The sequence below is a fragment of the Diabrotica undecimpunctata genome, chromosome 9, assembly GCF_040954645.1.
Source record: "Diabrotica undecimpunctata isolate CICGRU chromosome 9, icDiaUnde3, whole genome shotgun sequence".
Classification (NCBI taxonomy): Eukaryota; Metazoa; Arthropoda; class Insecta; order Coleoptera; family Chrysomelidae; genus Diabrotica; species Diabrotica undecimpunctata.
The window spans coordinates 1,067,619-1,094,083 of NC_092811.1; the positions used below are offsets into that span (position 1 = coordinate 1,067,619).

The 26,465-nt window shown below is 34.5% G+C and overlaps 1 protein-coding gene and 3 non-coding genes across 5 annotated transcripts in view; 2 read left to right on the forward strand and 2 right to left on the reverse strand.

Moving 5' to 3' along the window:
- The window catches only part of LOC140449368 (tyrosine-protein kinase-like otk), a 296,812-nt gene that overhangs the window by 46,335 nt on the left and 224,012 nt on the right, over positions 1–26,465 (forward strand). The window lies entirely within an intron of this gene.
- TRNAV-AAC (transfer RNA valine (anticodon AAC)) lies at positions 4,458–4,530 on the reverse strand. The gene has a single exon. It is a non-coding gene; the product is annotated as a tRNA-Val (tRNA).
- TRNAG-GCC (transfer RNA glycine (anticodon GCC)) lies at positions 8,027–8,097 on the reverse strand. Its single transcript has one exon. It is a non-coding gene; the product is annotated as a tRNA-Gly (tRNA).
- Positions 8,269–8,339, forward strand: TRNAG-GCC (transfer RNA glycine (anticodon GCC)). The gene has a single exon. It is a non-coding gene; the product is annotated as a tRNA-Gly (tRNA).

Genomic DNA, 26,465 nt, shown 5'->3' on the forward strand with positions numbered 1-26,465 from the left:
TTTCATTTTCTTGTTGTTAATTGGAAGTACAGTTGAATATGGTCTTCTAGTAGGAGCCTGAATTGGCTGTACTGCATTCCGTCGTTTGAATTCATCCATTATGAAGCCGCCGATGTTCATCTTACATTGAACCGTGTTAGGATTCTTTGATGAAAAAGTCATTTCTCTGAATTGTGATATGGCAAAAACCCTTTTTTGGTTCCTTTCGACATTTTTGCCATACGAATTATCACTTAGCCAGATTTTTTTTTTATAAAACTGGGGCCACCATGAACTGAAGTCAATGAAATCATAAGCAGTCATTTTAATAACAGAAACTTTGCCCTCTTTTAAAAAGCTTTTCAACCTCATTAATAGTATAATATCGTTCTTCTTGCTTTAATTTCCTTCTGATGATGCCTTCTGAAATTTCTGTCATTTGGCATAAAAGAGTGGCCCCTAACAGGAAATCTCACACAAGTACATCATCATGCGAATCACAGTATTATTTTTATTTTGCCTTGCGACAGATAAAGGTTTTTTACACCACTGCCAATTTTGTTTTTTACGTACCAATCTAACATAGTACAAACTTCGTTTGAGCCTTTACTCCCTTCACCTTCATGTTAGATAAAAATGTACATTCCCGTGTCGCGAGATTATGCACACCAAAGACGTTTACAGTGAGCTGTCTAAGGTAAAAGGTATCTTAGACAGGAATACAAGGTAGAGATATGTTGGCCATAAAATCTATGCAGATGCCAACATTTTCTTCATGGTCACTTCTTTCAGTGATGCATAGAACTTTTTAGATTTACGCTTGTGTACTGTTAGCTCAGCGGCAGCCGTTCGCTTTGCATTCTCATTCAAAACAGGACTTTTTATTTTTAAATTTAGTTCCTCACATGTAACAAATGCATCTTTAACTGGGCAAAGCCAATAGAAGAGTAGTTTTCCTTAAAATATGTCCAAAAAAACTTGTAGGAGAGCCCTTTCTCAGTTCCTAATGTTGAAATAAGGAAACTATGGTCTTTTTTAATGAACATGTCGTACATGATTTTTAAATTCATATTAGCTGAAAAATACTTTCTTCCTTTTCCTGTATAATGATGTACTTTGGTGGGGAATCATTCTACATGGACCCTTAATTTAGACAGTACGGATCCAGGTATTGCATTTCCTGAAACGTTTTTTCCTCTGTTATCAGTTGTTGTTTCATTCAGTTGCAATAGATGGGACAAACGGTAATACTGCTTTGCAGTGTATTCATAGGTTTTCATAAATCCATTTTTACATACTTTTGTACGTTTTCCATTGTGTACTACATAATAAATCACACTGAAAGCCTTGGATTTCGCAGTTGACGAACTAGACCTGGGTCTTTCCCTTACAATCTGACTAATTTCCATAACAGATTGGATGTAAATGTCCTGTTCCGTTTTGGTTGTCATGTTATATAGTTTGGCGGATATTTCAATCATATCTTTTTCGGTTAAAACTTCAAGGCAATTGGATTTGCAACTGAAACAACAAAAGACTTTATTGTAACAGTAATTCAGTGAAAAATATATTCGGGATATAATGACAAAATGTACAAATTAACAACAATGAATAAAACAATATTTACCTGCAAAAATTTGAGCTTGTTTTTTTAGCTGGTACAGTTTTGCCAACCCAGTTTACGTGTTCTTGTCCAGCCACTTTAGACTTCTTTATTATGTTCCTTTTATATTTGTCATCATTGGTAAAACATTTTCTTTTCTTGTTTACACGCCATTCCTCATCTGAACCACTCATTCTAATCTAATTGTTAACCACAGTAAAGACGACAACAATCATCAATAAACAAAGCACAATATTGTCTGACTAAACTCAGCTGTGGGAATAATTCGAATATTTGCCACGCAGTTCTAGCGCCGCAACTGTTTACCGCAGAAAGAAAACTTGTCATGGACTAGTTTCCTTTCTGCAGTAAAGAGAACATTGAAAGCGTTGCCATGCCAATACAAACATTCGGACGTGTTTCCTTTTTGTAGTAAACGTTGCGTTTTGCTACTGGAAACAATTTTAATAAAATATACAAAATTCGTACATATTGGACATGATGAATTTCTGCAGTTAGCGATTCATATATACACCACATAACATAACTCTTCTCCAGACGTTAAGAAGAGACAAACAAATTATAAACACCGTAAAGATAACACTGCATTAGAAGTAAACTCCTTGATAAGTTCAGTAGTATTAAAAATGTTTCGATATCTATACAGACAGATAAAAATCACGATAATATTTTTAAAGTTATATTCATCGACAATCACCAGGTTTTGTTGAGCATTCCGGCTTTTCCCGTACAAGAGCTCAAACAAAACGTTTTAAAAATCCAATAGGATAGAAAGCATCATAGATATATTTTTTCCGTCCATTCTGAATACTCCCGATACTGAAAAATCCCAACAGCAGGTACAGTAAAAACACAATACCGAACATTTTCCAACTAAGCATACCTGAAAACAAAAATATCCAGAGTGCACACAATCAGTCGTGGATCTATTCCCGAAATTATATTTGCTTACACTCATTCAGTAATGGAAATTCGCAATCTAGATATGAGTCAGACCAGAAAACGGAATAATGGAATATTTGCATGATGGAAGTACACTGAAAGCTTCCAATTAATTTGACAGCAATCGCCGGATGGCAAAACGAAGTAAAAGTGTATTTTGCGTAGCGAGAGTGATTATTTATCTCGATGCATCTAAGAGGAATAATGGGGGTATTTACTTCCCCTAGTATTAAAGATTTCTATACGTTATTGTGACTATATTCAATCGATATTTGACCAGCAGATTGAATTATTTGCTTACAGTATTGTTAACATTACTGTATCAAAAAGAAGTAGTCCTTTAAATTTCACAAAAAAGGGAACTTTTACCTATTAAGGAAGTATCCAAATATAAATCAATTAAGGATAGAAACCAAAAAAACAAAGTGGTACAGTAGGAGGTACTGTAGACTGGCGCAGACAGAGCTTTATACTATATTTTCTGTATTTTTAAATTATATTAAGTAATTTTATTATTTATTTATTTTTTATATTTTAAACAAATTCCATAAATTATTATGTTTGCTCTTAACGCCACCTGTTAACGTATTAACAAATTATACGTTGTTAGCTTATGACAAACCTGTCAAATTCAGACCAAATGTTAATGATAAAATATAGATAAATATCATTTGATAGTAAATTTAATTATTATATAAACTAATTATGTTTAAAAGGTAGAGAAAATCCCCACAATGTAGATTATTTATTTTTAAGAAAACATCGTTTTACGTCGTGAGCTTGACCTGACCGACCACCGTCATCGAACGAAGTGTTAATGTGTGCATTAATTTTGTTTATTTGCTATTCTATATTGCGTAATATTTTTGTATTTGTCTTTTTTATCCTGTACAAGCTCAAAATACATAGAGATGGGTACCTGCATTGCTCTGAATACTTGAATAATGCAAGCAAAACCTTCAAATCAAACTATCGATGTTTCTAAATATATAATATTATTTATACATCTCCAATATACCGAAAAAGTTTATAGAAGAACGGTAGATATATTTCAGCACTTAGTTGGCACCCACTACCGATGCGTTAACCTCTTTTTATTTGTAAACTTTTCAATTTGACTGGTCCTTCATCCCGCGCCGACCTATTTGATGGATCTGCTTCTTACATCCGCTCCGTACTCACTGAAAAAACAAATCTTCGCTTTCACGCGGTTTTTATAACGTAAACTTCATTTTATGAACGTAAACAAGCAAACAGTAGAGAATTTAAGTCTTGGTGTATGTTATCACCTAAGTTTACTGTTATTACGTACTATATTGTTTATAGCTTGTTTATAGACGAGTTTTTTAGTGTGTTCCGTTTGAATATGTTGGTAATGTGTGCTTGACTTGACGATGCTTTTTTTTTGTTCGTCGTATGTGAACTTTGCATAAAGTGGCAACTGTCTAAACATTGGCGATTAGAAATATGGTAAAATTAAAGATTCTTAGAGAATTGTAAAAATATCTTCAACCAATGTTATCGCTGTAACTAACTTGTTAAATCTTTTAGGTAAATCATACTGTAAAAATAACAATATTTAATGATTTTATGAAATGTGGAAATATAAATCTGCTATTGGAAATTTTAGAAGGTTTAGATAACATTCGGCATTTTAGAAACATTAGAAAATAGACGGACGAGGAATAGTTGTGTTCGTAGTTCGTGCTTAAATAATTGTGCTTAAAAATTATTCGTAAAAAAATGTCTAGAACTAACTCGTGCTCTTATTTAGATTAAGCCACGCAAGGAGCTTTATATAAACTCTAACAAGGTTTACTTCAGTGCAGCAAAATTTTAAATTAATTTTATTTTTTAATGTTTTTCTACTTTAAATGTAGTTGCCAAGTACAGATTGTTGAAATAAAAAGTGTGTTTCCGCCCGGGATCGAACCGGGGACCTTCCGCGTGTTAGGCGGATGTGATAACCACTACACCACGGAAACTGTAAGAAGTTTTTATTTTCTTACAAGTTAAAGCGATTTAATGAGTTACGAGTAGAAGAGTAAATCCATAGTAGAAAATTTTTTGATGCTGAAAACTTGTCATTTTATTTTAACTTGGCTAATATGTATTGATTTGTAGATAATTGCTACTTCAAGGTACGGGAGTTCTTCGTTCATCAACTGGCAAGTTAAGGTTGTTGAGGGTCAGGAAACGGCGTTTTCGTCTTGGTTTAAATCGGAGAGGTTGCCTAGAGCTTCTTTTTTCGGGACTATCAGGAAGCCAATTCACGTTTGATTTCTGGAACGGTCCTTCAGGATTATTTGGGTTAGTCTGCACAAAAAATTTCATAAACGTGTCGTTCATTTGGCGTGTTATAAGGGTAAAAAATTGTCTTCATTGAATTTGGTCTGAAAATTTTATTGATTTTATCAGTGCCACAGTTAATATAAAGAAGCAAAGCTTTAGTAGGGTGTGGGTCTGATCTTTTGAATTAAGATTTTCGGGAGATTGCTGCCTGTGGGTGCTCCTGTTGGTGTGATTTTCTCGGTAACCATTTTGGACAGGGCTTGATTTAAAGAAGGAAGTTCTGCGGATGTACTGGAATCGTCGGAAATACTTATTGATCTGGAAAGAAGAGAATTAATGACTGAATTAATTTTTTAATAGAATATCAACTGTTTGCGTTGCCCCCTAAGGTCTATTAGTTTAGCAATTACATTCACAAAAGAACCATAAATTTTATTTTTCACTTTATACACTACAAAATGACAAGCTTAAAATTATACATGTTAAAACTAAGAAAGTTCTGTAAGGTGTAAGTGAGCGTCTGTTTTTTCACTGCCACTATCTGGGTTCACCCTTATCTTGAAGTGGAAGGATTAAACATATTGAGCGCTGCCAGGTCTCATTTAAAAAATATAAATTCCAATATTTAACATCTATAGTAGAAACCCTCAATTTAGAAGAGCGATTTCATAGTTTAAACGCCGAATATCCCCAAATTTAAATGTACACAGCGGCCCTCGAAAACTGCCTGTTTTCTCGATTGCAATTTGCGTTTCCTTATAAGAAATTACAGAATATATAAAGTAGTATATTTATTTGTGCTTCTCTATAGTAGACTTGACCAGAAGTTGTCGTACAGTGTAGACAATTCTTGTTCACAAGTAGTAATTATGGTCATACAAAACCTGTATTCTTCCACGCAGCGATTATTACCGTCATAAAAATACAAAAAAACATGATTTTTCAATAGTAAAAATTAAGTACAAAATTGTAATGAAATAAATTTTATTTATATGTTCCGTTTCGTTACATATTTAACTTTATAAAATAAAAATCGATATTTTAAAACATTATTTTTCAATCGTTTGGCAATGTTGGAATTAGCGAGGAAATTCCGTTTTACAATTCGGGCCCAGACATGCCGTAAAACTAGTTTTTATTATTTTTTCGCCGAAGAAATGGTTCATGTACATTGGCGTTTCTACGGGTAGTGCATTTTGTGAGTATATTTTATGTGATAAGTTTGTAAAGTTATTGTTGTCAATACTGTTTTAACAATACTGTATTGTAGTATTAATAAAACGTGTTATTGATAATAAGAGTGTAATAGTTTGTCGTTTTATAGTAAATTTTTAGTTATATTCTTATACAGAATTGTTGAAATTATTGTATATATATAGTATATACACAAATTATTGAAATATAATGGACGAAAAACCGAGTTGTTCCAAGAGAAGACAGCAAAATTCTGATGTTGATTCCAAAAATTAAAAGCCGCAAAAGAGACGGAAAATGTTAACGTCCGAAGAGAAGGTAATGATACGAAACGTTTATGAAGGAATTGTCGGCAGAAAAATGCCATTAAATGTTAGCCAAGCGGTCGACATTTGTAGCAGTTTAACAAAAGTATCCGTTAGCCGAATTTATCGTGTACTTAAAAATACATCGGAAAATAAAAAGCAAGAAAAAGGTAAAACTAGAGGTAGGAAAAGCATTGTTTTCGATGACGAGACAAGGAATATTATACGTCGAAAAATTCATTAATTTTATTTTCGGAGTGAAATTCCAACACTGAAAAAAATTTCCCAAGATGACTCTTTACCCAAGATATCTCGTAGGGTCTTAATCAGAACCATGCGCGAAATGAACTTTCGATATGTAAAACGCAACAGAAAAAGTATGCTATTAGAAAAAAATGAAATTATTCTGTGGAGAAGAAAATATTTAGAAGAAATACGAAAAATTCGCAGCACTGGACGCAAAATATATTATTTGGATGAAACCTGGATTAACGAAGGTCATACAGTTGAAAAAGTTGGGCAAGATTTAAATGTCAAAAGTAAACGCGAAGCATTTATAGAAGGCTGGTCTACAGGATTAAAAGCTCCATCAGGAAAGGGACTGCGTTTAATCATCACCCATATAGGAAGTGATACAGGGTTCCTTGATGATGGTTTGCTTCAATTTGAGTCGAAAAAAACAGGTGATTATCATAAAGAAATGATTTCCGAAGTATTTAAGCGCTGGTTTAAGAGAATCTTACCAAAATTGGAATCTGGGTCTGTGGTTGTTATGGACAATGCGCCATATCATAGCCGCAGACTAGAACAATTTACCGCAAAATTACTTGTTTTTTATAGCTTTTTGTTTGTGGCATTCTGTATTTTTAGGAGACTGTATAAGCCACAAAATATTTATTTATAGGTTTAATTTACTGATTTTTCGATCCCTATATAAAGACATCGTTTTCAAATATACAAGTGATAGTAATATTTATTTTTCTCTGGATTTTTGCTTGCCGTTCTGTATATTTAGAAATAATGTTGGGAATAAGTAACAATATATTAATTGAAATGTTTAATTTACTGACCTTTCGATCTCTATATAAAGAGATCGTTTTCAAATTTACAAATGATAGCAATATTTATTTTTCTGTGGCTTTTTGCTTGTGGCATTCCGTATTTTTAGGGAGAATGTTGGAAATAAGCCACAATACATCTGTTTATATGTTTATTTTACTGACGTTTTGATCTCTATTACAGAGACCGTTTTTAGAGTTAAGAAAAAAAAAAGAAAATTGTATAAGAATATATAAATATATAATAATAAACAAATAAAATAAATATAACTATAATTTATATCTTTGAAAACGGTCTTTGGATATAGAGATGGAAACTTCAGTAAAAACCTTCAGATAAATATATTGTGGCCTATTTTGAACAATAATATTTAAACAATATAATATAATTAACGTTGAAATAAAAGTGAGTGTACGCCACTGGATTTTCAAGTCTTTCCCCAGTTCTACGCCTTCAAACGATGACTCACTCACCCAAATAGTGAAATTAGAGTTTACTATGTTCTTCCTTCGTCTTTTAACATATTTTCTGTATACTGTATGTTTGGCGTTTGGTATGTTTTTGGACAACTTTGTAATTTAAAGATATGTGTGTCAGAATAAAATAATTTAATAATAAATAAAAAAGTTCGTGCATCGGCCGGGAATCGAACCCGGGCCGCCCGCGTGGCAGGCGAGCATTCTACCACTGAACCACCGATGCGTTATGATTATTGATATTTCAAGATAAGTTCAACCGCAAACATGTTACCATTACTTTATCTTTAGATTGTTTGACCTACATAAATTAACAAATGTATGTTTTTATATCAAACATTTATCTCAACCATTAACAAGATCTTTGCCTTCGTTCATACAAGAATTTTACTTCACAGCATCGGTGGTTCAGTGGTAGAATGCTCGCCTGCCACGCGGGCGGCCCGGGTTCGATTCCCGGCCGATGCACACTTTTTTTCAATAAAAATGTAATATTATTCTACCTTACCAAAAGTGTAGTTTGGTGTGAAAACAAGTATAAAAAATATAATATTGATCTATGAGATCTTTTCTTCTATTAGAGCAGATGTATCAGCACATTACATAGGATTTTCTATTCAGGGTGGCAAGACTTCCCATTTATGACGTGCTGATTTTCCAGGTCCACCATTAATAGCTATATTTGGTTCTTTTTTTTCTTCTGATGATCACTAGGAATTTTTTTTTCCGTCTCTTCTGTCCTAATCTAGTACTCCAGTATATATGTGAAAAAATCCTCGATTTCATATAAAAATCTTATGAATTTTGAAGGTTTTAAAAGTTTAACATTAAACATATAATTAAACAATTATAAAAAGTGGAAAAATCATTTTATGTACATATATAAAACGTTGCTTATCCATTTTAGAGAAAAATATTTCAAATAAAATTCGTAGATCTTGAAAAGCTCTTTAATTTGTGAGTTTCTAAATTCGTAAACAATAATTGACAGAGATAATTACAAAAAAACCCTTATTTTTGCAGTAATTTATAAATTACTATTTTTATTGGGAATAAGCCACAGTTTAAGTTTCAAATAAGTTTATAAAATAGTAATTGCTTGAAGATGCCACAAGAAAATAGCTTCAGAACAATTTATAAATGTTAATAACTTTGTTTTTTGAATAGCGACATGTAATTTGAAATGATGGCAATTAATGAGTTATTGAAGTATGTTAAATCTAGATCTAGATCCACCAAATAGCTTGTAAATTTAGGGAGTGACTCTAAAGATATTTATAATAACAGATCACAATCGATTCTGTGAAACTTTTTAATATCTATTCTTTAACTTTTATTTGAACCATTTTTCTCTAAAATGTATAAGAAATGTTTTATAGAAAAAAAAAATGATTTGTTGATTATTGATGGCTCTTATGGATATTAAGGCTCTATCGAAAATCGTTTCAGAGTAAAGATTAAAAAGGAGGGGTGACAGAACACAACCCTATCGTACACCTTTTTCGATTGAGAAATATGATGTAGATTCCAGTCCTACTGTCACAGATGCCACTTGATTCATATAAAGATTCTTTATGATTTTAAGGTCATTCTCATCTATCGAACGTTCCTGGAGCAATCTTACTAATTCTGAATGATTAACACAATCGAACGCTTTCTGGTAATCTATAAAGCATAGGAAGAGATATTTTTGATGATCTCTGCATTTCTGCAGTAGGACGGTTAAGCTATAAAGTGCTTCTCTTGTACCAAATCCTTGTCTGAAACCGAACTGTGTGGGCTAATGTCTCTTTCACATCTATTGTATATTCTTGTGTGAATTATCTTTAAGAAGAGTTTTAGGACCTGGCTCAATAAGCTGATCATTCGGAATTGGTCGCAATTATTAGCGTTTGGCAAACGCCAAACGCTACGCCAAACAGCATTTAAAACAATAGTAGTCAGCAAAGAACCAACCAGATGTAAAATAGAAATTGATGGCATCAGTATTGAACAAGTAATGGAAATACAATACCTGGGAATTACACTGTCTAGCTATGGAGACCTGGACAAAAAATAGACTGTCAGGATGCCTTAATAACACTATATGGCGAAACAGACACAACACTGAGATGAAGTCAAGAATTTATAAAGCCATTGTAAGAGCAATAATGACATATGCCTCAGAAACAAGACCTGACTAAGCCACAACGCAACGGCTACTGGAAACGGCAGAGATGAGAGTACTGAGAAGAATTATAGGAAATACGCTGAGAGATCGGAAGAGAAGTGAAGATATTAGAAGAAAATGTACAGTGTATAAATGAATGGACACAAAATAGAAAAAAAGGATGGAATAACCACATAAGCGGAATGGAGAAGACCCGTGTCATCAAAACAGCAAAGAGATAAGTCACCAATCGGTAGAAGAAGTATCGGACGAGCGCGCAAAAGATGGAGTGTCAACTTTCCATAGAGGTATTGTTTTGTATAAAACTTAAGAGGTCGCTGGTTAAATGATATTAGATAAATAATTATAAAGTAAAAATGTAATATTTTGTTTGTGAATAAATTAGCGACAAATAGCAAACACAACTATAAATAAATTAAGAAATTAACTGGTCTTACTCATTATTGATGTTTGTACAAAGAATATAGACTTACCTTTTGAAATATTGGAGTCGTAGCCAAGGAAATCTCGTTGGGCCCGCGTCGGGGCGCCCGCCGACGCTCGATGGCAAGAACCTATCACACACTAGGTCCGTTTCGTTCGCTGTCTTGAGATGAAGTGTCGTCTTGAAATCTTCAGAAACCACCCTCTGACGACGCTTCGAGGTGGTCGGTAGCACGAGGGCAAACCCATAAATCACTCTATTGTATTGCGATTTTGAGTGGCGATAATTTAAGTTAATTGTGACCGTACACTTATGTACATTGGCGACACAAGACAAAAATAACAAAGGAAGTCAAATTCTCCGTACTTAAAACATAATAAATGAGACAACCAGTTTAGCAATTGTACGAAATAACAGGAAACAATATATTTTACCAAAGTCGTTAGAATACATAGCATTATATTAGATCACATTACAGTACCGTAATAGAAAAATATTAAATGTAAAAATATGAAAAGAAATAGTATATACTTTCCCAAACAGGTATTAATCCGCCAATTAACAAGCACAATTGCTTGTAAAGAGGAATAAGAAGAAGAAGAAGAACCGTTGCAATCTGAAGGATTTTCATTTTTTCAAGCAAATTACATTGTGAGTTTTTCTTATTTAATTCGTTATGAAAATTTTTATTCTTGTATAAACGTATCAAGAAAAGACGGTAAAATTGCAGACGCCTAAAAACCAAATCCGGCCGAACTGCATATGACATGTAAGGGTTGTGGGTGTACGTCGGAACAACGGGAAGGGGGTTCGAATCCCGTCACGGTCCTTACACGTGTATAACCATTGTAATTCTGCGAGCCACTTATTCGCCTCGCGAGTTTCGTCTGCTATCCTGAATTCCCTGAATCCAGATGCACTTGCATTCCCTACACTTCATCACACCCATTCGTAGTCGTGCAAATATGTAGGTACACTAAAATATATGAAGGGAAAGGCTAATTTCGCCTAATAGACTCGGAACGTGATGTACGAGAGACGTCGAGTAGCTGGTGAGATTTTATCGTTATTTAGTTGAAGTTGAATGCGAGTGAAACATCTTCGAGTACAAAAAAAAACGTATAAGAGCGAAACGTATTGGAATTAGCAAAGTTTTTCGTATATTCCATGTCAATAGAGCTGGATTTAAACGAAAAATAACTATAAAAAATAGAATAATGGGAAAACAAATGTAGAAAACTTGATGGACGTATTCGAAGAAGAAGAAGCACACTAAAACTAATTTGAAAACTTGAATTCTGGAGCAATGACTGGCATAATATACTGAGAACTCCAAATATAAACTGTAATAGGTTCTGATCGAAGAGAGAAACACTCAGGTATTTAATATTTTAATATAAAATTAACTTACTTTACTTTATCGTGTCCGGTCATTCATAAAATTTCGGCCCAGTATCAGGCTATGTCGGTTCCATCTTTGTTGGCGAGCCACAAATCTTCGAGGGTACATCGATGAGGCCAGTTTCTGTGTGTAACAAGATGTTCCATATTCTGTGTTTCTCCACAGTCATAGTTCACACCATATTGGTCTATTTTCCCCCATTTTGCCATGTTTGATTTTACTGGAGCGACCCCCGTTCTTATCCTATTCATAGTTTTCCACGTTTTAAAGTCTAGGGATTGGCCGGTCCGTTGAACCTGTGGAAGAGGAAAATACTCAGGCAGTTCCAAGGAAGCTTTTCCTGGATTTTAGTCGCTTTCGTGGTGTTCGAGCTTTGTATAGGGCATGCCGCTTGTTCGCGATCTGTTTAATTTTCTCTATGTGCTCTGCTACGCCTCTGTGTGTTAAGGATTCTGCAAAACCCGCTGCTTTTTATAGATTTGAGAGTGGTGTTGGTTTCATGCACCCCGTTGCTATCCTGCATGTCTCATTTAGCGCAGTATCAACTTGTTTGGTGTGGGTAGATCTGTCCCAAATAGGGCACGCATATTCAGCAGTTGAGAAACACAGTGCCTATGCCGTTGTTCTTAAAACACCAGGACGTGCACCCCATTTACTTCCCGTTAGCTTTCTGTGTATGCTGTTCCTAGTTGTTACTTTCCCTCTCGTTTTTATGCAATGTTGTCTGTAGATGAACGACTGGTCCAGAGTTACTCCAAGATATATAGGGTGGTTTGTGTGTTCTAATGTATTACCATTCCACGTAATTTGGAGTTTTCGCTTCCTCTGCGCGAAGGTGGAAAGCGCAGACTTAGGTTTTAGAGGGATTGGCTCTCAGGGAATATTGCAGGTAGTACGCTGTCATTGTTTTTAAGGCAGTTTCGAGTTTCTCCTCCACTTCTTCCTATTTCCTTGAGCACATATTGCAAAATCGTCAGCATAGAGGAAGTACTTGGTTTCGGTCGGCGTAGGTTGGTCGTTTGTGTAAATATTGAAGAGCATTGGTGCTAAATCTCTTCCCTGTGGGAGGCCGTTTTTTAACTCTCCACCTACTTACTTTACCCTCCAGCATAACGAAAAAACGTCTGTTTTGGGGAAATGAATATACGACCTTACCCAGATGGTGGTCATTGAGAGTGTCGTATAATTTTCTGAGCAATGTTTTGTGGCTTACTGTGTCATAGGCTGCTGTCAAATCTACGAAAGCAGCCCCTGTTATAAGTTTTTATTCAAAGCCCTCTTGAACGTGTTCTGTTAGTGCGAGGACTTGACCGGTGCAAGATTTGGTAGTACCTGGCGAGTATGAGTCTCTCGTATAGTTTGAAAAAGTGACACAACAGCGAAATAGGTCTGTAGCTACTGGGATTTTCTGGGTCCTTTCCTGGTTTTAACAAGGCTATTACTTTAGATTTCCTCCATTATTTTGGAATTTCGCAGGCTTTGCAGCATGTGTTATAAAGTTACAAGATCCAGGTTTTTACTCCTTGGTCTAGATGCTTTATTTGTTCACTGCATATATCATCCACACCTACAGCTTTCCTATTTTTTAACCTGTTCATACCGTCGTGGATTTCTATTAGTGTAAAAGGAGTTCCTAGGTGGTTTGTTTCCGAATCCAATCTAGTGTTTGGGACCTTATATCGGTTCGTTGTTCTTCCATTCATAAGGAGTTGAACAGCGACTTGGTTTGCTGTAACCTTGCAAGGTGGTTTATGTTCTGTTGGATCACCGTCAAGTTTTTTTAAAAGGTTCCATGCTATTTTGCTACTATGTGTCATGTCCATTTTTTTCAGGGTCTCAATCCACTTTTCCTGTCTGGATTGACTTGGCTGTTGGAGTAGTACTGCTCCGCAGTCAACCGTTTCTTGGCTAAAAGAGTCAGTGGAATAGAGGGTTTCGTATGTTCTCATTAGTTCTTTGGACTCGCTGGACATCCCGGGAACATATTGTTGCCTACATCTTCTGGGGATAGCTTTTCTAGATACATTTTTGAGTACCTCTACAAATTTTTCATCGTTCTCTACTTTTGGTTCAAGACCTAGCAGCTCAGAATCTAGGAGGTCTGCATACTTTTGCCAATTTGCCTTTTTAAATTTAAATCTCCTTCTGAATGGAATAGCTTGTGGTCTGACAATTGGAAAGATATTTACACGAATTTGTCTATGCTAAGTGTTTGGTATGGGGTATTACTTTGGTACATCGGTCTTCGAGGTTATTACTTGAAAAACAGATAGCCCGGATGTTTGAAGATTTTGGTTGGTTGTTTATCTGCTGGAGTGACTTCCTCATTTTCTCGAAATCGTTTGGGCTAGATCTGGAAATACTTTTCGCCGTTCCATATTGCTAGGCTGATATTAGTACTTCATTTAGCGTTTTGTGATGTTGTAATCGGAGAACTTGTTCTATTTCAGCTTCCTGTAGTCCATATACCTGCAAACCAATTTGTTTCAGAAAATCTTTGGGTGCCTGAGAGTAGGCCAAATGCAATAATCTTTTAAGATCGGCTTCATATTCTTTCAAGCTTTCGTTATGTTTTGGATATCGAACTTTCAGCTGCCTTTATAAAATCTGCCATATATGTTGCTGGCCATATGTCTCTAACGCTTGAACGAGAAAGATATAACTGGGTGCATCCTGTGGCGGACATCGCTGTTGCTGCTTGTCCTCGAAGCGACACTACCAAGAAAGCAGCCATTTCTTTCTCATTAAAGTAATTTGCTCTAGCTGCAGCTTCGAATTGAAAACGATAAGTTTCCCGTGCTGTTTGACCATCGAATGGGGCTGGTTTTAAAATTTTACTCGTTTTAATTGTGCCTGTTCCAACTTATGGAAATATTCTAAATTTTTTTGTCAAGACACTTTTCTATATAGAATAATTCTTACAGAACTGTCTTATAGTATCAAACAACAGTGCATAACAGGGATTTTCCTTAATAGCACTTTTCGTAGACTTCATAGAGAAAAAGTAACCAATAGGAAGGGCAACATCAAGCCAGATACAAAATATGCGCGAAAAATGCCCAATGCTCAATAACATTGAGCAAAGACACCAAATGTTAATATAGCTTTTATTATTCCTCAAACATCTCATTTCGGCTTCATAAATATTTATTCTGGACTATCAATATATCGACTTCTAGACTCTTTAGACAAAGGTTATCGTATTGAATCCAAACTAAAAGATCTGATAACTAACAGAAGATTATTAGATGGAAAATAAACCTCAATATCTATTAAGTTTCTAAGATTGAACCAGAAATTCGTCAAGATCAAAAAGATAGAGCGTTGAAAAGGCTGTACAAATAAGTAGAAAATTACGTATTACAAAATAGTCGAATTCATTACATATTGCGTAAGTCCATCAAGGATATGATGCTACTGCTAATTCAAAATAACCAATAAACTTAATGAAAGACGCGTGTTCGTCTGAAAAAAAAATATCGAAAATCTTATTTAGTCTGTACGCATACCATTCCATTACTGTCAAATGAATAATGGTACAACAAGGGATGAATAATTTCTTATATAATCAGTTATTCTCCCCCATTCATCTACAAGAATATGCATTTCACAATGTAGTATCACAGGAAAAGTGTCATAATATATGCTATTTATCACCACGTGAGTGAAATAAAGGGAGTTTTAGTAGAGAGACGACATGTTTTGTCCATTTATATGTATATTTTGTTGGAATTTATTTGAGTTGGTGTATTTTCGACGTTGAATATTGACGGTAAGTGAAGGAGTTACAGTTTTGGTGTGGACATAGTTATTTGATTGCGAAATATGCGGTAAAGTATACTAAGTTTTACTGGAATGCGGAAACGCCGAGATATCTAAAACACACGTTCTTATTGTATTTGTATTTAAGCGTTAGTTGAATTTACTATGTTTTGAAAAATTCTTTTTTTTTTTTAAAAATTTTTTAATGTAAAAGTTTAAATTCAACGTTTTTAGACATATTTCAAATGCCTTACATGTATTGCCAAAAATCAAAACCGAAAGTTCATACGATAACATTAATGTAATACAATTTTATGCTCCAACTGCAGGTAAATCAGAAGCTGAAATAGAACATTTTTATAAACAATTCAAACAACTTCTACAATACACAAGAAAGGAAGAAATTACTATAATAATGAGTGTAAATGCAAAGATAGGAAAAGGCCGAGTCGACAATATAATAGGTGATTATGGTTTAGTAATAAGGAATGCTAGAGGCGACAGATTGGCTCAATTTTGTCAAGAAGAAAATCTGGCGATTATGAACACATGGTTTCGATTACCACCCCGTAGACTGTACACCTGGAGGTCACCACAGGATAATGAACAAAATTGCATTAGAAATCAGATCGACTTTATTCTAACCAATCTAAGATTTAGAAATTTCATTGTAAGCGTTAAGACTTTTTCTGTAGCAGATGTCCGCTCAGACCATAACCTCCTTGTCTCAAAAATGAAACTGAGGGTAAAAAAGATAATAAAATTCAAAGGTTCTAAGGTGAACACTCAGTTACTCAAGACAAATGAAATCCGTGTTGAGGTTTCAACTTGTATCAATCAAGAAATGAAGAAATTAACATCAGAAATGAAAAACACTAAAAATGTGAACAAAATCATGTGGAGCAAAATCAAAGATTCTGTTATAAAAACACAGAAAGAAACTCTACAAAAAAGAAAACAGAAAGCCGAAAACACAATTTGTGATACTGGAGAACAGTTTGGTTTAACAATAAACATAAAGAAAACAGAAACCATGGTTATCAGTAAGAGGGGCAAAGTGAAGATATTGAGCAAGTGGACAAAATGAAATACTTGGGAGTCTGGATTACGGAAGATCTGAATCCGAAATCAGAAATTCGCTCAAGAATAGGGCAATCAAGAGCAGTTTTTTTAAAGATGAGGAAATTTCTGAATAACCAAAGACTCAATCTGCAATTCCTCTAATGTTGGTTCTTTTGAAATTTCGATGTCTACTTCGTCTGCTTCTTCTTCGTGCACTGTTTCCTCCTCGTTATTAATTTCTTCTCCTGTTGTTTCCTCCGTGAAGAGCTCTCTGTAGTAATCCCTCCATATTTGCTTGTATTCTTTCTTAATTTTTCATATTCTCCTCTGTCTTCCTATTTATCTGTTCTTAGCCATTTAATTCTGGCTTGCACTTTTTTCCTGTTATTTCTATACATTCTTGTTTATACCATCCGTTTTTTGTTTTATCCTGACTGTTACCTACCTGCATATTTGCACCTTCTTCTATGATTTTTTGATCCTTTCCCATTCTGTGTTTATATCTTCTGCTTTATATTTCTCTTTTATTTGAACTGTTACTGCCTCCTCATATTTTTTCTTACTTCTTCATTACTCATTTTATTGACATTTCACTTTTTATGTTGGTTTTTATGTTTTGTTTCCGTTTTAACTTTTTGTCATATAGTGGTTGTAACTATGTAGTGGTCTGAATCTGCACACGCACCTCTAAATGTTCTTACATCTTTTATTGAAGATTGTTTTCGTTAATTAATCATTATGTGATCAATTTGACTGTATGTTTTCTGATCTGGTGACCTCCATGTTACCTTATGTATTTTGGAGAAAATGTATATGGTCTAATAATGTAGAAGTAAAAACCGTCATTTCAAAAACCTGGAAGAATTACTGCTCAGAATTATACCAAGACATTTCAAAAGATGCATCAGTCTCAGAACACAAGAAACTTTCGCAAATGTATGTCAACAATAGAAAAATTGCAATTTTGAAAAAATATTTTAAGTAAATTTATCATGTACGTGGGAGGGCGTTGCATTCTTTTTAAATCTAGTATTCTATGGAAAATATTAAATAGAAGAATGCAGTTTTTACTATAGGTTCTAAAAGAACAAATTAACAATAAAATAGCGAAAACTATATATGTTGATATCTTTTTCCTATCCCCAGATATAATAACAAATCTGTAGTGGTAGGTACATTTTGAGTTGACCATCCCTTACATATACAACATATGTTCAACACTTTGTATATATTAAATTATGGTAATTCCTTCCAGTAGACAACAGTCCCACAATTCCTCAGAAACTCGGTAATCACAAGAAGTGATAAAATGAGCAACTCCCCTCTCCATTAATAAGATTATCAATAAACTCGATATCCCTCCAACTGTCGGTATGCTATGATCTGACAGATTATAGAATTTCCCTGATTGAGTTAGGACAAGATGAAATTAAGGGGTCCTCCTTACCCCAAATGTGACATGGGTGTGACAGCGTTGCCAAATAACTCTAAACTTGAATATATCGACTAATTTGGATAATGGACTTTCTCTAACGAAAGACGTTGTGTATATTGTTGATGTATCTTGAAAGTTTTTTGACTCGTAATCGTAATTAAAGGAGGCCATGGAAAAACCCAGTTTCTGAACGAATAGTAACTCTCATAAAAGGTATTCAGTGCTTTCTTTAAATACATATTCAAAGAATATAAGATTATTGTGATCTGTATTGACATCATTTGTTTTGTTTTGAGCGGGTCAAGTATTAAATCTAATAATAGTATATAACTGAGAGCATGTTAATTAAATATAAAGCAAGTTACTTAAATGCACTTGTGATATTCAAAATTTGTAGAATATAATAATATAAGTGAATTTTTTTTCAATCTTATGGTAATCTTTTATTTTGATGGATTTTATTTTATGGATTCTGTCTCTTCTGTCTTGATTTCGTTAAATCTTCTAATACCGGATCCATGTCTCTCACTCACAATAGACAACAATATTTTGGTTATATTTTTGATTTTGCGATAACCTACAACATAATAATAAACTACAATACACACAATTGATCTTCCAGACAACTTCTTAGTCGGTACTTTATTTGGCAAATAAATTTTTTACATTTTATCTCTCAGATAAGTTTATTTATGTCAGTTAAGTCAAGATTTCTGTCCTAGGTGGCGCTAAGTTTTTAAATCTAAAGTAACATAAAGCTTTAAAATTATTTTGTTTATTAAATCTTATTTTGAAAGGACAGCAACCAATATTTTTGGAATTTTGCGAAAAAATTGATCGTACTATTAATTATATTAATATGTAATTAACATTATTAATATTATTAATCAACCGTATGGTATAATCAAGAACAAAATATAATTGAAATTTCAGATGTTAGTTTCGACTAGCGGACCAACTCGACATCGAGTTTTTTAAATGAAATTTTTATTTTCAAACCAAACCGGAAGTCGACCTAAAAACCGGAATGCAATTTTTAGTTCATCAAATGTCGACATGGATATCATTTAGCAGTTAATTTTGCATGCTGATCACGAATCCGGTGTCAGATTTGTTCTATCTTGACGTTTTATGCGCGTTTCGGGTCACTTCCGGTGTCGGATCGCAACCGGAAGTACATATTTAGATTCGTCTCGACGAGACCTTTCGATCCATATATACATTGTGGGGTCTAAAACTTAAAGTAAATTTTAACTTCCGGTCATCTCAAAACCGGAAGTGAATTTTTGTACCAAAAGTATATCTTGACAATCTCATACGTAATACTAATAATATTCCGAAAAAATATTTTAATTATCTAATATGGTTTTTGAGTCAAGTGGTGGACAAGAAAAGGGCTTAGCGTTTTAGTATATAAGATTTCTATCCTCGGTGACATAGTTACCCTACCAGACAAACAGTGTGACTTGTCGTCCTACCCTTCTATATAGATAGGTATATAATCTGCCAAAAAACTGTTCTGAAATCAAGAAGTATCAATATGAATAGGCCAGAAAACCAGCCTCTTATCACCATGCCTCTACTTCTTTAAAATAATCATTGTAGCTTGCCCTGCAAACCCGACATTCACAGTTTTTTTAAGCTCTTCGTCGGACGGACTGGACACGTTATGACAACTTCGTTAAGGAAATCTGAACTGGGGAATTTGTAAACAATTTTTGTGCTACAAATACGCTCTAAGAGTTTTTTATAGGAAGATTTTTGGATACTGCAGGTTGTTTCTAGCGATATATTGGGGGAGAGGGGTTGATTCGAAGTTTTGAAGGAAGTTTGGAAGGTAACTTTGGGTTTCGACCGCCTGGTAATGGCATGTCATTTTAACAACCTCCTTTGCTCCGTTCTTCGAGCTTTCGTTAGTTCGTAGAATGATCTTTTCTTAAGACTTTCAATCTGATTTCGGATGGTGGGAATATTGCCCAATTAATGGATCAGTGTTGACGCATAATCATGTCTTTTTCTCATGATTCTCCTCAGGATTTTCTTTTCGGTTGCAATGATTTGATTTATTAGTCTTTTCTTGAGGACTAGGTAGATTCTGGGTCTGTATTCGATTATTGGCTTGATGTATATTTTGTAAAGTATGAAGGAGAGTAAGATGGTTAGTGTTTAGAAATTTACCTCCATATGCTTTTAGGAGGTTGGCTTTGTTTCTTACTCTGTTTAGGGTGTTTTCGATGTCAGTGCTCCAGTTTAGTGTCATTGAAAATTCAACACCCAAGTAGGATACTGACAGTCTAAATTCGAGCCTCTCTCTATTGGGCATTATATGGTTCATCTGCTCAAGGTTTGGACGAGAACATTCGGGATGTTTGCACAATATTAATTGTATTTTTATTTGGTTTAGAGTTACTATCCGTTAGCCCGAGTAGGGCCATGTCGTCAGCATAGGGGAGGATGTTTTCGGTTATATAGTTGGGGATGGTGAGGCTACTGTTTAAGACTATATAGAATAGGCGCTAGTATTAAGCCCTGTGGAATTCCTGCTTGAGAAGTGAAGGGTGTGGACAGCTTATCAGCGACTTTAAGACTGAAAGGAATTGGCACTAAGACTTTGTGTAGTTTTTCGCCAGACCTGATCGAATAGTTTCTGGCCATCTAGAAAGATGCCGTTAGCTTACCTGTTGTGTTCATTAATTACCTGAGAAGTGGATGTTGCTGCTTCTATCAATGTCTTATGGGTGGAATGACTTGATCGGGATGCAAATTGAATGTTGGGTAGGATATATTGAGTGTCTAGGTGTTCTAGGGGTATTTCCTTAAGGATTCACTCGTAGATCTTGTCCAGTACCAAGAAGCGAAATTGATCTGTAGAATTCAGTGCCGAAGGGGGGTTTCCCTGGTTTTGGGTCTTCGTCGGAAGAAATTTTACGACTTCCTCGACTTTTTTTAGTGTGGCCAGAAGTGACCAATCACGGCGCAGATTGTCACTCTGCCCAGCCAACCACAAACAGTTTTATTAACTGCAACGTCATTGGCCTCCCGGCGGAAGATCCCTGTTAAATTGTTAACACAAAGTGTATAAAAAGATAGCACATCTTCCGAACGGGATCGAGTTGTCTACGTCACTAGCCCCTGCTAGACGTTATTGGCCGAGTGCCTTTACTACGATTCTGCGTTTTATTATTACCTGAGTGAACATTTCTTGGATTTAAGAAGACGTCGAAGCGAAGACGATTCCAAAGCTCTTTAGTGTTTGAGTGAATACGAACCCGTGTGGCTACGAGATCATTCAGACCACAGGAAGTGCAGGAACCGACGACTGTTGACTGACGGCCTACCTTTTGTCGAGGTAAAGAAGAGTCTGGCAATGGACTTACAACTACCTCGCAGAAGCCGGCTAGCAGCTCGAAGAGAACGCTCCCTGGCCAGATAGACACGATCTTTGAGATAGGGAAAGACAGGTTGTCTTATAACTATTGCAGATCGTGTCGAACTGACAGCGTTCTACTGATCCACTGACGGTCAGAAGTAAAGAAAAGCCCCAAGTGGGCTTGAAATTACTTCTCACTCGGTGGCCTAGCTGCGGTAACACTTCGCCGCCAGAAACCTTTACAGAAATACCCCGGAGGATGCTACGGCTGTTCGACATTAGATGAGGAAAAGACAAGATACTCGGACGGAGCTAGATCTGGTGAATAAAGAGGGTGTTCGAGTAATTCTACTGCTAAATCACGAATTGTTTGCATACCTACAACCGATTTATGTCCTGCAAAAACAAAATACCCTTCTTCGAACAACTTTTAACTTTTTTGACGTAGATTGTCCATCTCAGTTATTGTTCCACTTGTATCTACAAAGTCATCATTGTTACTCGTTAGCAATCTCAAAAAAAAAACTGCAGCCAGAACTTTTAACAGATTTTTAACAAGAAATTTCCTAGTTCTTGTAGAACCAAAGCGTATCCATTCCAAAGATGTCTGTTTGTTTTACTCTGAGTCAAGTTATTTGTTGCTATGGTAACGCCAAATTTATATCGACGAAACTCGTCTATAATAACTAGATACAAATACATCTTCGTATACGACCTAAATTTGTTAAAATTAAATAAAGCTAACAGCAGAAATTTGTCATCTATGTCGTTGTTACCGATTAAAAAAAGGATAGCTAATTGTTGCACATAAGGGAAAAGCCGGAGATGGTGAAGCCAATATTAGGAATTATGTAAGATTTATGGTTGAATAAAATTTAAAATTAATTAATTATTATTTTAATAAGGTTAAATAAAGGGAATGTAACCAATACAAAAGAAAATATAAAATTTACTTGAAGTACTACAACGGAATAGGCTTAGCTCAAGAGAATGAGAGTAGTGCTCAGAGAGGAGGTTGGCACGTTTGCTTGCCTGTAGTAACCTAAGATAGTTAGATCAATCCTAAGATGATCTTGAGATGGGCGCCAGGGTGAATTTTGAATATCACACATTTTCCTATCAGATGATAGGAAACAAATAAAAATCAGAAATGCTTTATACACTATATTCGAATCTTATGTACTATCCCAACCCTATACTTATATACATTAACCAATTATTAAAATATATCCCCAAAATATATATTTACAAAAAAAGACAGTTACCTAGAAATATACCTAACCCCAAAATATAATTATATACAAAAATTTGGTCTACCCAGTTCTCTAACAATGAGATATAATGATCTGGGATTACAGTTTAGGATAACTCACTTGGAGTAAATAGTACATAATTAAAATATTAGAAAACAATTAAATACTTATACAAGTTGCAAAAAAGGGCAGTTTAAAAATCTGAGACTAGTCAGTTAAGACCCTAGAACAATACATACATCAATTTAATATATGAGGGTATATACAAATTACCATAAAATTGGATAATATATCCTGACCACCTATAAAGTGTAATGTAAAATATTAATAAATAGATAAATTTAAAGTAAATAAGGAATAACAAAATTAAAGCAATTGAAAGAATTCAAATAGTTGAGGGTACTAACCAGGGATTGTGCACAACTCTGTTTCGTAACCCACTTAGGCTGAAGGCCTAAGTATCCGAGGATATAATATGTAATATATAAAAAATTTAAATTTGAATTATTAACAGCTTTAACTAGAAAGTAAATGTCCTTAGTAACCCTTCTGCTGGGAAGGCAGTTCCCTAATCCGCTGTCCAGGGTCCAGGTAGTGGATGGGCTCTAGTAAAGATCAGCCTATGTTCTTTCTATCTGCCACGGACGGTAGACCAACCAGAAAATCAAATTATAATTCTTCCCAATTCCAAAATTAAAATATTCTTCTCCCAAAAAAAAAAATACCAAGATAGGTCCAATGATTGTAGACGGCAGGCTATAAAAGAACAGAAAAAAAAATCTTTTTATTCTGTCTTCATGTACTTATAGTTTTTGTTCACATGACAAAAACTGGAATATATTGGTCATTAAGTGACCTTGACTGAAATATTTAATATTTCCATGCTGGAATTTACTTATATATGTATATAAAAACAATAAGAATGATTTTTGGATAGGTCTAATAAGGTGAGAAGATTTAAATGATTGAGAACTGGCAAGTTTAAATGGAAGATGTACGTGTATTGAAAGTACTTACCAGAACCTCGGAGTGATTTTCCCATAAAACAACGTAACTTTCTATATAAGACAATACATAAACTAAATACTTATCCAAACTCAAATTTCACATTTCCAAAAACCCATAAATAACTTAAAAATTATTCAATCTCCGTAAGTCCTGCCTGCCGTGATAACTTAACTCATTCCTTCTTGAAGTTCTGTTCGAAAATGAGCATGGCCTATGGCCTTGGCCACTGGCCAGTATTCGTTGTCCCTTTAATGACAAGGAAATCGATTCTATTGTAAATCGATGTATAAAATTGTATTATAAATTGCCTACTTTTACGGCGGCGAATTAGTAGCTATGTAGGGATTCGGTTTCATTATTTGAAAGATTTTGCTAACGTTCGAAGTGTTAGACTATTAACGATCGTATCGTTACATCGTCAAACTCAAAAAAGACTTCAATTAGGAATAAAAGATCTATTCTATATCAAGCGAGAAGTATTACGAAACATACTACAAGAATTCATTACACAAAGGTGCCTTACCACCGAAAACCTCGGCGTAAGATTGCTAATTTCGTTAAAGTTTAGAAAATCCTGCGATTTATATGTAAAATATATTTTCCACCAATTAAACTCATTGCCTAAAGAAGACTCGGCATGACAATGGAATGAAAAAAAGTCGATATCTTATTAATTGGCAACGTCGCACTTTTAAAAGCGAATGGGTGGGTGGCAGAAGGTTAAGATCGACTCGGGTAGAGGGTTAATCCTACAATAACGGCCCTACGACCCCGTCATGTGTGTGAGTCATAGGGTTCTTCTTGCTCGAACTCGACCCCCTGCCGTTTTATGCTTTCGAAACTTCCATGGATGAGTGGCGTGTTTTTGTGGACGTTTTTTTTCTGCCGGATTGTGTTCGACAATCGAACGCACATGCTACTGTTTGTTAGGAAATATATCTAATATATTATAGGGGTTTAATGGGATATTTGGATTAGTATTTCTCATTGCTAAGATGGATCAGAATGAACCATAATGGAAATAACATCTGATAACTGGATTCAGGCATACACGGAAGGCAGATTCGTCATCAAAGTATAAAATTGATCAAATATAGGATTTCCTATGATTTGCTGGTTCATAAATACTGATATGTATCAAAAGTATGGTCACAGCTCAAATAATTTTGAAATTTTTCGTCAGTGGTTTAAGACATTTACATGTCATTAGCAACTATTAGTTGTCATAAATTATTTTCAAATTTTATATAGCAGAGAATAAAATTTTTATAGAAAATCAAAATCGGTACTTTTTGTAGTAGATTTTACAAAAATAATCGCAGATTTTAAAATTTTTCAAGTCTATTCAATTAATTAGTTACTATTGCTAATCCCTTGGTCTACAAAACCCCTCCAGAATTAAAACGATGTTTTCTGGATGCTCGGTAAATATTTTTCTACCGTTTATCAAGTAGTAATAGTTTTTCCTCACAGACCCTAGCAGATAAACACTCGATGTGCCCTTCAATGTTTATCCTCTCGAGTATTACACAGTTTTCTCCGTCGTCAGGTCGTCACTGTCACTGACGATAACCTGCGAAGCGTTTCTGTAAATTGACACATCGGTGTTTACAAGCCATCCTATGAGATTTCCAGCATTACTCTATGTTTTTCACGGCTTTTACATGTGGTTGGATATTTCTTGAATGATTTCATTAACCCATTATTGTGATTAGGGTCATTAGTGTGATTATAAGTTGTTTAAAATTAAAATGTAAATCAATTATGTATAACTTGGTAATATTAGACGAAATCAATAATAAAGGCGGTACTAGTTTAATAGTATCATCCCATTTGGAGTACTACTATTCGATTGTTTTATTTCATTACTGTAAAGAAGGCGGAACTGGTTTGTTACTAATTGATTTTTAAGTGCTTCCTTTTTAGGTTTCGATTTGATTTGACACAATTTGTAAAAAAGATACAACCTTATGATTTACCAAATTTATTGGATGTGAGCATTTCGAAGGTTTGGCCGGTAAATTTTTTGCGTTTTAGAGTAGTGGAATTTATTTAGTAGTGCATTATTTTTAATATTTACTTTTACATATCATTTTTAGTTTTAATTTGCGAAGTATGGAAAAAGAATAAGTGATAGAATACACTTATATACAAATACATTATATATTAATCCATTTGTTTCTTCTTTTTCTTCTTCCTTCTTGTATGTAGGCTTTAAAGCATGTTTCTTCTTCAATATTAGCCTCATAAATTGTTTAAATTATCGCACCATCTTTTTTTCGGTCTTCCAATACTTCTTCGTCCATTTGGTGATTTATCTCGTGCTATTCGTACTATCCTATCCTCTGCCATTCTTCGAATGTGTTCGTTCCACTCTTGTTTCCGTTTTGTCACTCATCCATTTATGTCTTATATATTGCATGCTCTTCTTATGTTTTCGCTTCTCTCCCTATACAACAGACCTTTCCCTGATATTCGTCGAAGTATTTTCATCTCTGTTGTTTCTAGTAGTCGTCTCGTTTTAGATGTGTCAGGTCTTGTCTCCACTGTGTATGTTAATACAGGTGTAAATGCTGCTTATAGTTTATTTTTATGAACGAGAGAGTAATTAGCATAATTTTAACTGGTAGCTCCGACCACTCCATAGGCGTGCTCAAGATTAATTGAAAAATTACTTTGAATAATTGTAAAAAATAAATGAATTATTT